The 10,152-nt window shown below is 39.7% G+C and overlaps 1 long non-coding RNA gene across 1 annotated transcript; it reads left to right on the top strand.

The window, feature by feature from the left end:
• The first annotated feature begins 1,294 nt into the window (after positions 1-1,294).
• On the top strand, positions 1,295-3,737 carry LOC126386458 (uncharacterized). Its single transcript, XR_007569511.1, has 3 exons — positions 1,295-1,427; positions 2,500-2,635; positions 2,875-3,737. It is a non-coding gene; the product is annotated as an uncharacterized LOC126386458 (long non-coding RNA).
• Positions 3,738-10,152: the final 6,415 nt, after the last annotated feature.

Below are 10,152 nucleotides of genomic sequence, written 5' to 3'. Positions count from 1 at the left end.
TGTTGTTGTAGGACAATGATGAGCCATCGCCCATCGCTCATGTAATGTGTCAGTTTTATGAGAAAAAAACAGACCACACGCACACATGAGCAGCTGTCGCACCTGTGCTACTCGGCAAAGAAATTAATCGCACAAACAGCACTGTACAGCCCCACACCCTAACCCCTACTCTCACACCCCTCTTTGGCGGAGGGGATTTTTCCTTGGCGGAAGGCTAAAACGCCTTTGGTGGCCACCAAAATATTTTCTATGCAGGGAAAACCCTGCATGATTGACAGCTGTGACTGCTGCTCTCAAACCCCCATCAGGCCGCGGAATGGCTGAGGGGGCGTGTTCCGTGGGCCGTCATCCCGCCGCCTGGCTCTACTATGCAGACTCTTTATGCAAATAATGTCACACAAGCAAGATGGCAGCTCTCGGAAATGAGATACTCTGTATATAAATATGGACAACATGTCTCCCCTTCCTACCACTATACAAAATTGAAGCCAGTCTATGGTCTGCACAGTCTCTGCAATGGGAGGAATTCAAAATACTTCAATAAGGAAAACATAAATGCAGCCCTGATTTGAAACGCCAAAGTATTTTGGAGGTGGACATAAACTTTCTAATAGTTGCTATAGCTTAATTATGGCCAGATACTTTAAATACAATTATTTGAATTGCAATTTTCAGTATTGTTGTGTCTTGCCTGAAATTAATTATACTGGTCCACCTGGTAGCCTATTGTTTGAAACAAATGCAACATATCTGCAACAGCTGGGGTTTGATTGCGGCTGTGGACCTTTGTTGCGTAGGGTTTCCCCTCCCTCTCCCATCATTTCCTGTCAGCATTATGCGTGCAAATACTCGGAATGAATGATGACAAATATCTTATTTTTTTTCGCAGCTGGTCCATCATCCAGCAGCTCCTTGGCTCCAACAGCCTCCATGACCCTTAAAAAAATGAAAGAGGAACGAAAGGTATTGTTGGAACGGAGGGAGGAGCTGAGAACAGAGCTGGATCAGCTGTTGGAGTCAGCTGGCACTACGACACCTGCTCCATCAGCTTTTAGTGCTGTCCCTCCTCATCGAAGCAGTAAGTATAACATTGCTGTGAATGGGTCTTTGTGCTTTTAAACATTTGCATGTATTAAAATGAAAGTCTCAATCACTTTACATGTTACATTAAAAGGTGAAGTCTGTAATCAAGCGTGTCCCCCAATGTTTACAGACCAGTCAAGTGAAAAATATCTTTAAAAAAATATTAAAACTGACAAACTAAGAGTAAATTTATTGTCTTTCAGAGAAACCAGGAAAGAGGACAAGGAAATCCTCCTCCTCCTCCTCTTCCTCCTCCTCCTCTTCCTTGTCATCCTCCATGGATAAGAAAAAGAAGAAGAGGAAGAAGACAGAAAAACATACCCAGAGACCATTTGGGAAAAGGAGTAAGTTTAGAATACATTCTCCCAGTAAATTATAGTTCAAATACCAAAAAGACATAGAGTGTATAAGCCACAGGGTCATTGCCATCTTTTTACATAGGATTTCAGTAAAGCTGAGCTCATAAAGTTACAACTATAAGTTGAGGCATTCATAATGCTTTTAATGTACATTCTCAGCAGCTTTTTGAAATATGACTATTTACAATGACAAACTTACATGTTTAACAAAAATGGTGCAAATAAGTATTCTGATGCTGAAAAGGTTACTAAAATATGACTTATTTATTATTCCACTTAAATTCCTGTTTTGTCCATATTGGACCATGCTTTTCAGTTTCTATAGTTACATTATGCTACTTCTATGTTGCAACAGACTTAGCTAGCACTTCCTGGAAACTTGGTTTGACCTTTACTTTACAATCTCAGTGAAGTTTTATTCAGGTATTTTATAATGAAAAACTGTCATACAGTAATAACTTCTCTGTGTAGAAGAAGGTCCACCTTTGTCTTATGTTCATGGTACAATAAAGACGTAAAATTATGATGGAAATAATGTTCTCTAATATTCTACAACGTCACAGTGAAAGCTCACAAAGTAATTAAAATTTGTTGACAGTATGGGGCTGCAACATGCTGAGATTACGAATTGTTTAGCCTCTTAAATATGTTATAAACAACTCATTAACAATTACTCCTCAGATGGATGTGTTAACTTTTGGATTCTGTTATCTGTGTAGATGTGACAATCTATGTATTAAAAGGGAAAGGGTGCCTACAAAGTACGCTAATGATTAGGGGCCAGGATTTCTTAACTACATCACTGTTTGTAAAAACTTTATAAGCTGATAATATGTGAAATGCTTTTTGTTCACTGCTGCTGACCTCACATGCCCAATTAAAATCAATTATTGCAGCATTTAGTGAATTTGTTTAAAGCAATGTCTAGTGGCAAAGTTATTATGCTGATGTATATGGACCCCATATTAATATAATCAAGCAAAAATACAGTGCTGAAGAAAAGATATCTTACAGTTTTACCAATTAAATAAATACTTCTCCTTTTTCATCCTTTTAGTGACAACACCGGATCAAGTAGTCCATCGCTATAAAAGGATCCTGAAGACATTCAAAAAAACAAGGAGTGTGTCAGAATCCTTCAAAAGGAATGGCGTGGGCAAAATAACATTTGCCCTCACGAGCACATCGCAGAGGTATGTAAGAGTTATTGGAAATAGGTTAAAGTAATTGTACTGTTGCTACCACACAGGTTGCTGTCATGTATATTTGAGTGAGCATTCCCCAATATTGCAACAATCAGATTAACTTATAAATATATTTTATTGTCTGCTACCCGTAACAAGTGACAATAAATGAGTTCTAGTATAACAATACAACATAATAATTTTGACATTCAGGACACTAGTTTTCACTTTAAAACTTTCAATCACAGGTGACAATTGCCTCGGAGGGGGAGGCCTACACATTACCTCCACATGCTGCAGGTACAACCCTGCAGACGTATGCAAAAACTCTGAAGGCATTTTTGGAAAGCTCCCCAGACGTCAAGAGGAAAATCGATGAGATGAAGAAGGCAAACAGGCTGTTGCCTGTCAAAAACCAGTTCCGTTGTTAATTTATGATAGATATTTTTCATGTTCCTTTGTGTTGTAGTCCATGTTTATCTTTTAAAAGGTTTTTAGTAAGTTTTAATTTGTGTGTGTTTTGTGGGTTTTGTATTGTTTCAAAACGTAGCATATTAGATTTTAAAATGTTCAATTATATAGTAATTGTTATTATTGTTGAATAAAATTTTGATATTTGTTTACTTTTTCATTAAATTAGTTTTGGTAATGTTTACCTTAACTAGTAGCGCTTTAGAATACAGCCCGCATACCCTGTACTTACCCTGTAACTACACGTAACTATGGGGTAACGAGTAGCGCTTTAGAATACAGCCCGCATACCCTGTACTTACCCTGTAACTACATGTAATAAGAGGAAAACTATCACTGCATATATCACTTGTTCTGTAAATACAGAGAACAATGTGAGATGTTTGTTTTCAGATTCAGATTCAGAAAACTTTATTGTCTGTCGTAACAGAAAATCTTCTTCGACGTGGCTCCACATACAAAACAAGACAATACACTGATTGGAAACACAGATTCTGAAAGCACACACAGTGTGTATAGATCTTAAAAACAAGTCTAAAATTAAAACTGTAAAAACAGACAAGATAAAAGGTGTGGATATGTGTAAAGTGACATAGTGCATCAGGGTTATTTTTGTCCATTGTTCATTGTTTATTTAAGATGTTTATGGCAGTGTGTATGAATGAGTTTTTGTGGATGTTTTTCCTAGATAGGGGGACTTTAATTTGATTTTACTTGCCTCAAAACATGGAAGAACAAACTAAATTAACTGCACAGTAAGCTGTCAGTAAAGCATATCAAGCATATGCGTTGTGTGTTTATCTTGCTATATTTGTATGTATTTCCTGGGATGAAAGGAGAGCGAGCACAGAGCTGGAAAAAGGTAAGCTTGCATGCTGAGGAGCTGTAATGCCGGACGAACACAATTGCCAGGGAGAAGACCTTCAACATTTTAATGACTTCAAAATTGTCAACGTGTTCACACCAAAACACAAGTGAGTCACATCTAGGGTGGGTGAACTCTGTCTGCCTACGGCAAGCGGAGTCATGACGTCATAAACGAGCGTCCAGTAATGTAAAGCTGGTGAGGTGAGCGACAGCTGAGATGGTCTTCAGACGCCAACAGTATCCATGACAACATACTGTCACCGACCTTTGTTCCGAAGTAAATGCACAGATGTACCCTGTAGTTGTGTAGGCTACCCACTGAAAATATAAAGGAACAATGTAGATTGACTGTTTGTTTGTAATAAGGTCATTTTGAAATAAAATCACATCTGATTTATTACTTGCTGCAGAAGTCTTCCCTCCATCTTCCCTCCGATTTTTCAGTTTTATTGTCATACTGTACCCTGTTATAATAGAATAGGTACCCAGTAGTTAAAAATACCTACTGTATAAGTTCTCTGTAAATTCCCCCCAAACTTCCATATTATTGATCAGCAGGTCACACATATCCTGTTATAATAAAATACGTACCCAGTAGTTAAAAATACCTAATGTATAAGTTCTCTGTAAATTCCCCCCAAACGTACATATTATTGATCAGCAGGTCGCACATACCCTGTTATAATAGAATAGGTACCCAGTAGTCAAAAATACCTATAATATAAATTCTCTGTAAATTCACGAATTGTTAGCCCCTTATTCCATAACTTAACATCTTGTTCCCCTGTACCTACATATATGTATTGGTACGTACTAGACTCGTACACCGTTAGTACAACAGATTACACCGTAACTACCCGATAGTTACGGTGTAAATTGCGGGCTGTAATCCAAAGCGTTACCCCAAATTCTAGTAAGTTTATTCTCTAAGTCCATGTGAATATTTGTGTCAAATTCTCTTAAGGTGTTCTTGAGATATTGTGTTCATGAGAATGAAACGGATGTAAGGTCACAGTGACCTTGACCTTTGACCTATGACCACCAATATCTACCAGTTCATCATTGTGTCCAAGGGGACGTTTGTGCCAAAATTGAGGAATTTCCCTCAAGGCATTCTTGAGATAACATATTTACAAGAATGGGACAGATGGATGGACAGACAACCAAAAACTTACTGCCTATGCCTATTGCCAGTGCAGAGGCATAAAAAGTATACATTCAATGAAGGCTAAGCTGTTACTTAAAATTTCAGGTGATATGCCAAGCTTGACCTTTGATTGATTGCCTAGTGACCAGAATCGGACAATTTTCAGCTTGATTGGCCTCTCAGTTTCAAATATATCTAATCTTGTGCTAATCAAATTTACATGCATGCGCTACACAATGTTCTACACAACTGTCTCATGCACAGCAGCACAGACAGTGACTTACTATTGACACACTACCTCTGAAACCCGTTTTCAGTCCCAGATCATTATACAAACACTTTGTCATGCCCCACCTGTTAGGGACGTTTCAGACCGTCTTACTGACTTTGTTTCTAAAAAATCCACTATGGCGATAAATTTAGTGACTTATTCAGACCATCAGGGAAAAAACTGTTTCCATGTATGCTACTGAGCATGAGTTATCACACTGAGAGGCTCTTCTGCCATGGAGCCTGCTGCACACACCTGTACATTATTGTGAATAGATTCTGATTCATAAGTAGTTTAGTACAGATGAATAGATAAATAAATAGATACCTTTAGATAAATAGTCAGATCACTTTAAAATAGGCCTACATACACAATGAAGAATAATATTTTCTCAGATTCTTCTATGATATGTAAATACTGTTTGAGCATTCTTAGATCTGAATCACCCGTTCTCTTTTGGAAAGTTAAAACGTGTTAAATAAAGTGTGATAAACTGCAGTTCATTTTCAGTTGGATTATATTTGTACAAAAGCTCTGTTCAGTAACCTAGAACACTTTTTATTTTGAGATGAGTGAGAGAAGGTCCTGTAACCTACTGCAGGTTTGGAGAAAATGTAAATGTTATTTAATAGTCAGTGTTTTAGTATAAACATACATTTGAATTTTCCATGAAAGAAAAATTACAAAAAAAGTTGGTGTTTGCTGTCAGTTATAGTTCTTAGAAATAAAGAAAATGGGAATCAGCAGATCAGACTTAATTTTTTTTTTTTTTTTTTTAATGGAAAAAAAAAAGGAAATTGGAATTGGCCAAGAACATTGCAATTGTGCATCTCTGAAAACCATACTTAACTAGCCCATTTATAGCCTGATGCACCATCTTATGGTGTTGGCTTGGACTGTGAACAACAATGAGTGTACGCAATAAACCATCATTTTATCTCGTGCAGTGGGTCATAGTACATCACAACCGACGGTGTATCTGAGCTGCTTCACAACATCCCGACAGAAGGTCTAGCATGTTTGATTTTCTTTTGTCCTCCACAACTTCTCCTGTAACAGCTGTCACTTTCACCAATAGGAAAACAGATCGATTTGTTGCTGTGGACAACTGTCCGGAATCAACACCTCAGCCTTTTTGAGATTTCCTCTAAGGACGTTACTACACAGAGTAAAAGGAAAAATGATGGCGTGAAACAGCACAGGCACTTTAGCAATTGAGTGAGTACTGCCATTAGCATCAAACTAGTGTAGCCGGAGGTTGTCTCCCTCCTTGCCAATATTCGGCACTGTGCCAGCTTTCCAGGCACCGTGATTGCTGGGTGGTGCCATGCGCACCATTATATTCAGGTGTGTGGTCGCGCCCCATCCTCTCTTCCACTCCTCACTCGCTCCCGTGGTGGCTGTGACTCGGCGTGGCAGCCTTTTGTTTGGCATGGCAGCCTTTTGTTTGGCGTGACAGCCCTTTGGTTTGGTGTGATATCCCTGTGTTTGTGATCGCCGTCGAGGCACACAATCTTCTCTAACTAGGTAAGCGCTCTGTCGTCTTCTCCTCTTCATATGTGTGCGTAATGCGCATGTTGGTGACCCTATCTCCATTCCTTGCAGTGTGGCCGACGGGGTGATCCGCTGGAGCCCTGCTGTGTGCAGCTATCTACCCGCTCTGGTACGTCAGTCTGCACATTGTCTGCTTTTCCCATCTCAATCTGTCACTCAGCTCCCAGCTGACTAATATCTGTATGTAATTCTCAGGCTGTGTTTGAGCCGCGTCCTGTTTGCTGCGCCTGGTATGTATTATATTGATTTAGTTAAAAGTTTAGTTTAAATTCTTTTAATTAATTTATTAAATATCAGGTTTTTGTGTTGTTTTTTTTCCGCAGCCCTCTGTAAATGTTTGGCCTGCTACTGACCACCACTCCCTGGGCTGCGCTGCTGTTTTGGCTCTTCATTTTGACTTTCTGTTTTGGCTCTTCTTGGTTCTTTTCTTTTCGTTTATTTTCTTTGATCCCGTTTCTTTGGTTTGGTTTTCTTTTGTAGCTAATCTTGTTCCTTTTGTTTTGTTCTGTTTTGGCTGTTTGGGGCGGACTCAGTTTTGGTCCAGAGCGGCTGTTCGCCGCCTGGGCCTGCTCTATTTCAGAGGTCTGGCTATTTCACGGGCTGTTCTGGTGCCTGCATGATTACCCACGCCTAGTGACCATGACCCAAATGTTTTCAGCCCTTATCTATTCATTTGTTTTCTTTGACTGTGTTATGAAGAAATTAGTTTAGTAATTTTCTCTATATACATATATATATATATATATATACACACACACATGGAGAGAGAGAGAGAGAGAGATGATATAAAGATGAAGATCAATATGAAAGAATATGAAAAGCACATGAACACACATGCGAAAGCGAAAGCACATGAACACACATGAACGCGGTGCCCATGTCTCACGGCCTCGTGCAAGTGTGCACACGTGAGCGCGGTGTACAGAGAGGCAGTTAGAGCTACAGGCTACAATGAGGCTAAAAACAGAGTTCAAATAACGTCTTTCCAAACAACTTTTTATGTCGGGGCTTCAGGACACTTGGATCACTACGGACAAGCAGTATGGAGATATTTTGTGGTTTCAATTATGTGTTTTTGGACGTTTGAATCTGGGGCGCCGTAAGCCTCTATTAGGTGGAGTTGTGCTGCTACCCACTCTCCCCTGGGATCTCCGCAAGTGATGTGAGGACTCTAAAACTTCACCTGAGCCTCCCTCGGCATATGGGTGAGTAGATAATGGCTGAATTTTCATTTTTGGGTGCACTATCCCTTTAAGGCATTTTTGAAGTTCAGTTAATTGATCAGTTTCTTCTGGCTTTATCAATAAATACAATTGTGTATCATCCACATAACAATGGAAATTTACAGAGTGATTTCTAATGATGTTACCTAAGGGAAGCATATATAGAGTGAATAGGATTGGTCCGAGCACAGAACCTTGTGGAACACCAAAACAAACTTTAGTAAGTAGAGATGATTCATCATTAACATTTCAGGGCAATTAAATCATTCACAACCAATCATGGTTTTAATCCGAGAGCCACTACTGCACTCGATATGAACACTTGACATACACTGTGATCTCTTGTGCAATGTGATAGTCTATGTGCAATATGATAGTAGATGATATATATGATATATATGATATAGTAGATGACAGTTCCTTTTTATGGTTGTATTTCATGTATTTTATTTTGTTATCATGCTCTGTGTATCTATAAATCTATCTGTTTTTTGCCAGACATTGCTCCATATATCAGACTGTGCCTAAACCAAACCATATTTAAACCAAAGCACTGTTGAAATGCAGATGTCAACGTATCATACGTAGCATAATAACAGGGGATTGTATTGTATCCATTTCTGCAGAAACAAACAATGCCAGCATTTTTTTTAGACGGGAGAGGTTATAAAAAACAGCCAAGGTTCCCAATCCTTTCAACAGGACACTCTGAGGTGAATTGGTAGCTGCAGGAATTCAGGCTTGGACAAACGTTGCTGCCGGTAACAAAAAAGAGTAACTGTGTTGTAAAAAAAATTGATAATAACTCTTAAATACAAGACAGGAGAGAGAGAGGTCAAGTATGAGTCTTCAGAGACCTTCAGCCACTGAGCTTGAAATTTTGTTGACTGCACCACCAATGGCTAGAGGAGGTTAGAGGTTGAGATTTGTAGAGCTCTCAGCCTCAGATTCTGTAGCTTTGGTGTAGCACAACTACAACTGAAGTGTTTCTGATTATGCAAAGCACCGTACACATGTCAGAACTCTGATTTGCACCTCTGGTTGTCTCAATAGCAATGGCTGTTAAAGCGCATGTGTACATGTGTAGCTTGTATCGCTGTTATTAGGATTTGTGCTACAATGAGTAAACTTACTGCCACGAATGCCACTTCTGTTTCTACGTCTACTACAAGCAGCACTTCTTAATTGTTGCAACCAGTAATAATGTTGTCAAATTCATTACTTCTTATATTATTAGGGGCCGGGCAGCCTAAGCTGCCAGGACCCTATTGTTATCCTGCATGTTCTTCTTCTTCTTCTTCTTCTTCTTCCAAGGAAATCCTACTTCCCATGCGTGAAAAATCACCAAACTTTGCACAAAAGTCCAGTCCCATGCCAGATTGCCTCAGCTGCAAAAACAGACCAATAGTCCTGATGGTGGCTGTTACGGCCTCCATACAAACACAGAAATCATGGCTCCATAGGGGCAGGAAGCTGCAACATATAAAAGAGGACGCCACACCAAAAGTAACAGTTTACCCACAGGCTTTATTTTTGTAACCCAAATATTAACCAAAACACAAACAACTAAGAGAGAAACAAAAGGGATTGGAGACCCCGGCCAAAAGGAACAAAAGGAGGGAAGACGCTGAGCCAACCACGCAGTGGGCCGTCGCTCCCAGCGTCTCCCCCTAAACTACCTGAAAAGGAACTAAACCTAGAATAAACAAAAAAGACGAATAAAGTAACTACCGGTCATCTCCAGCCAAACTAAAACAACAAACTAACACAAAAAAACCCCAGCCCCTAAATGAGCATGGGGGAAAAACCTGCTTGGGGAAAGAAAACAAAGGAGGAAAAGGGGAAAAACTCCTCACCACCTGTGCTGGTGTCTGTGCCGTGTGCCGAGCCCTGTGTCTACTCTCCCTGTCCCTCTTATCCCCTCCTCCTCTCTCTACCTGACTGCCGATTGCACTCAGGTGCACAGCAGGCAGAGGGAGGAGGAAGACAAACA

The sequence above is a fragment of the Epinephelus moara genome, chromosome 24, assembly GCF_006386435.1.
Source record: "Epinephelus moara isolate mb chromosome 24, YSFRI_EMoa_1.0, whole genome shotgun sequence".
NCBI classification, from domain to species: Eukaryota; Metazoa; Chordata; class Actinopteri; order Perciformes; family Serranidae; genus Epinephelus; species Epinephelus moara.
The sequence above is the reverse complement of the archived record's forward strand: the minus strand, read 5'-3'. Positions and strand labels throughout refer to the sequence as shown.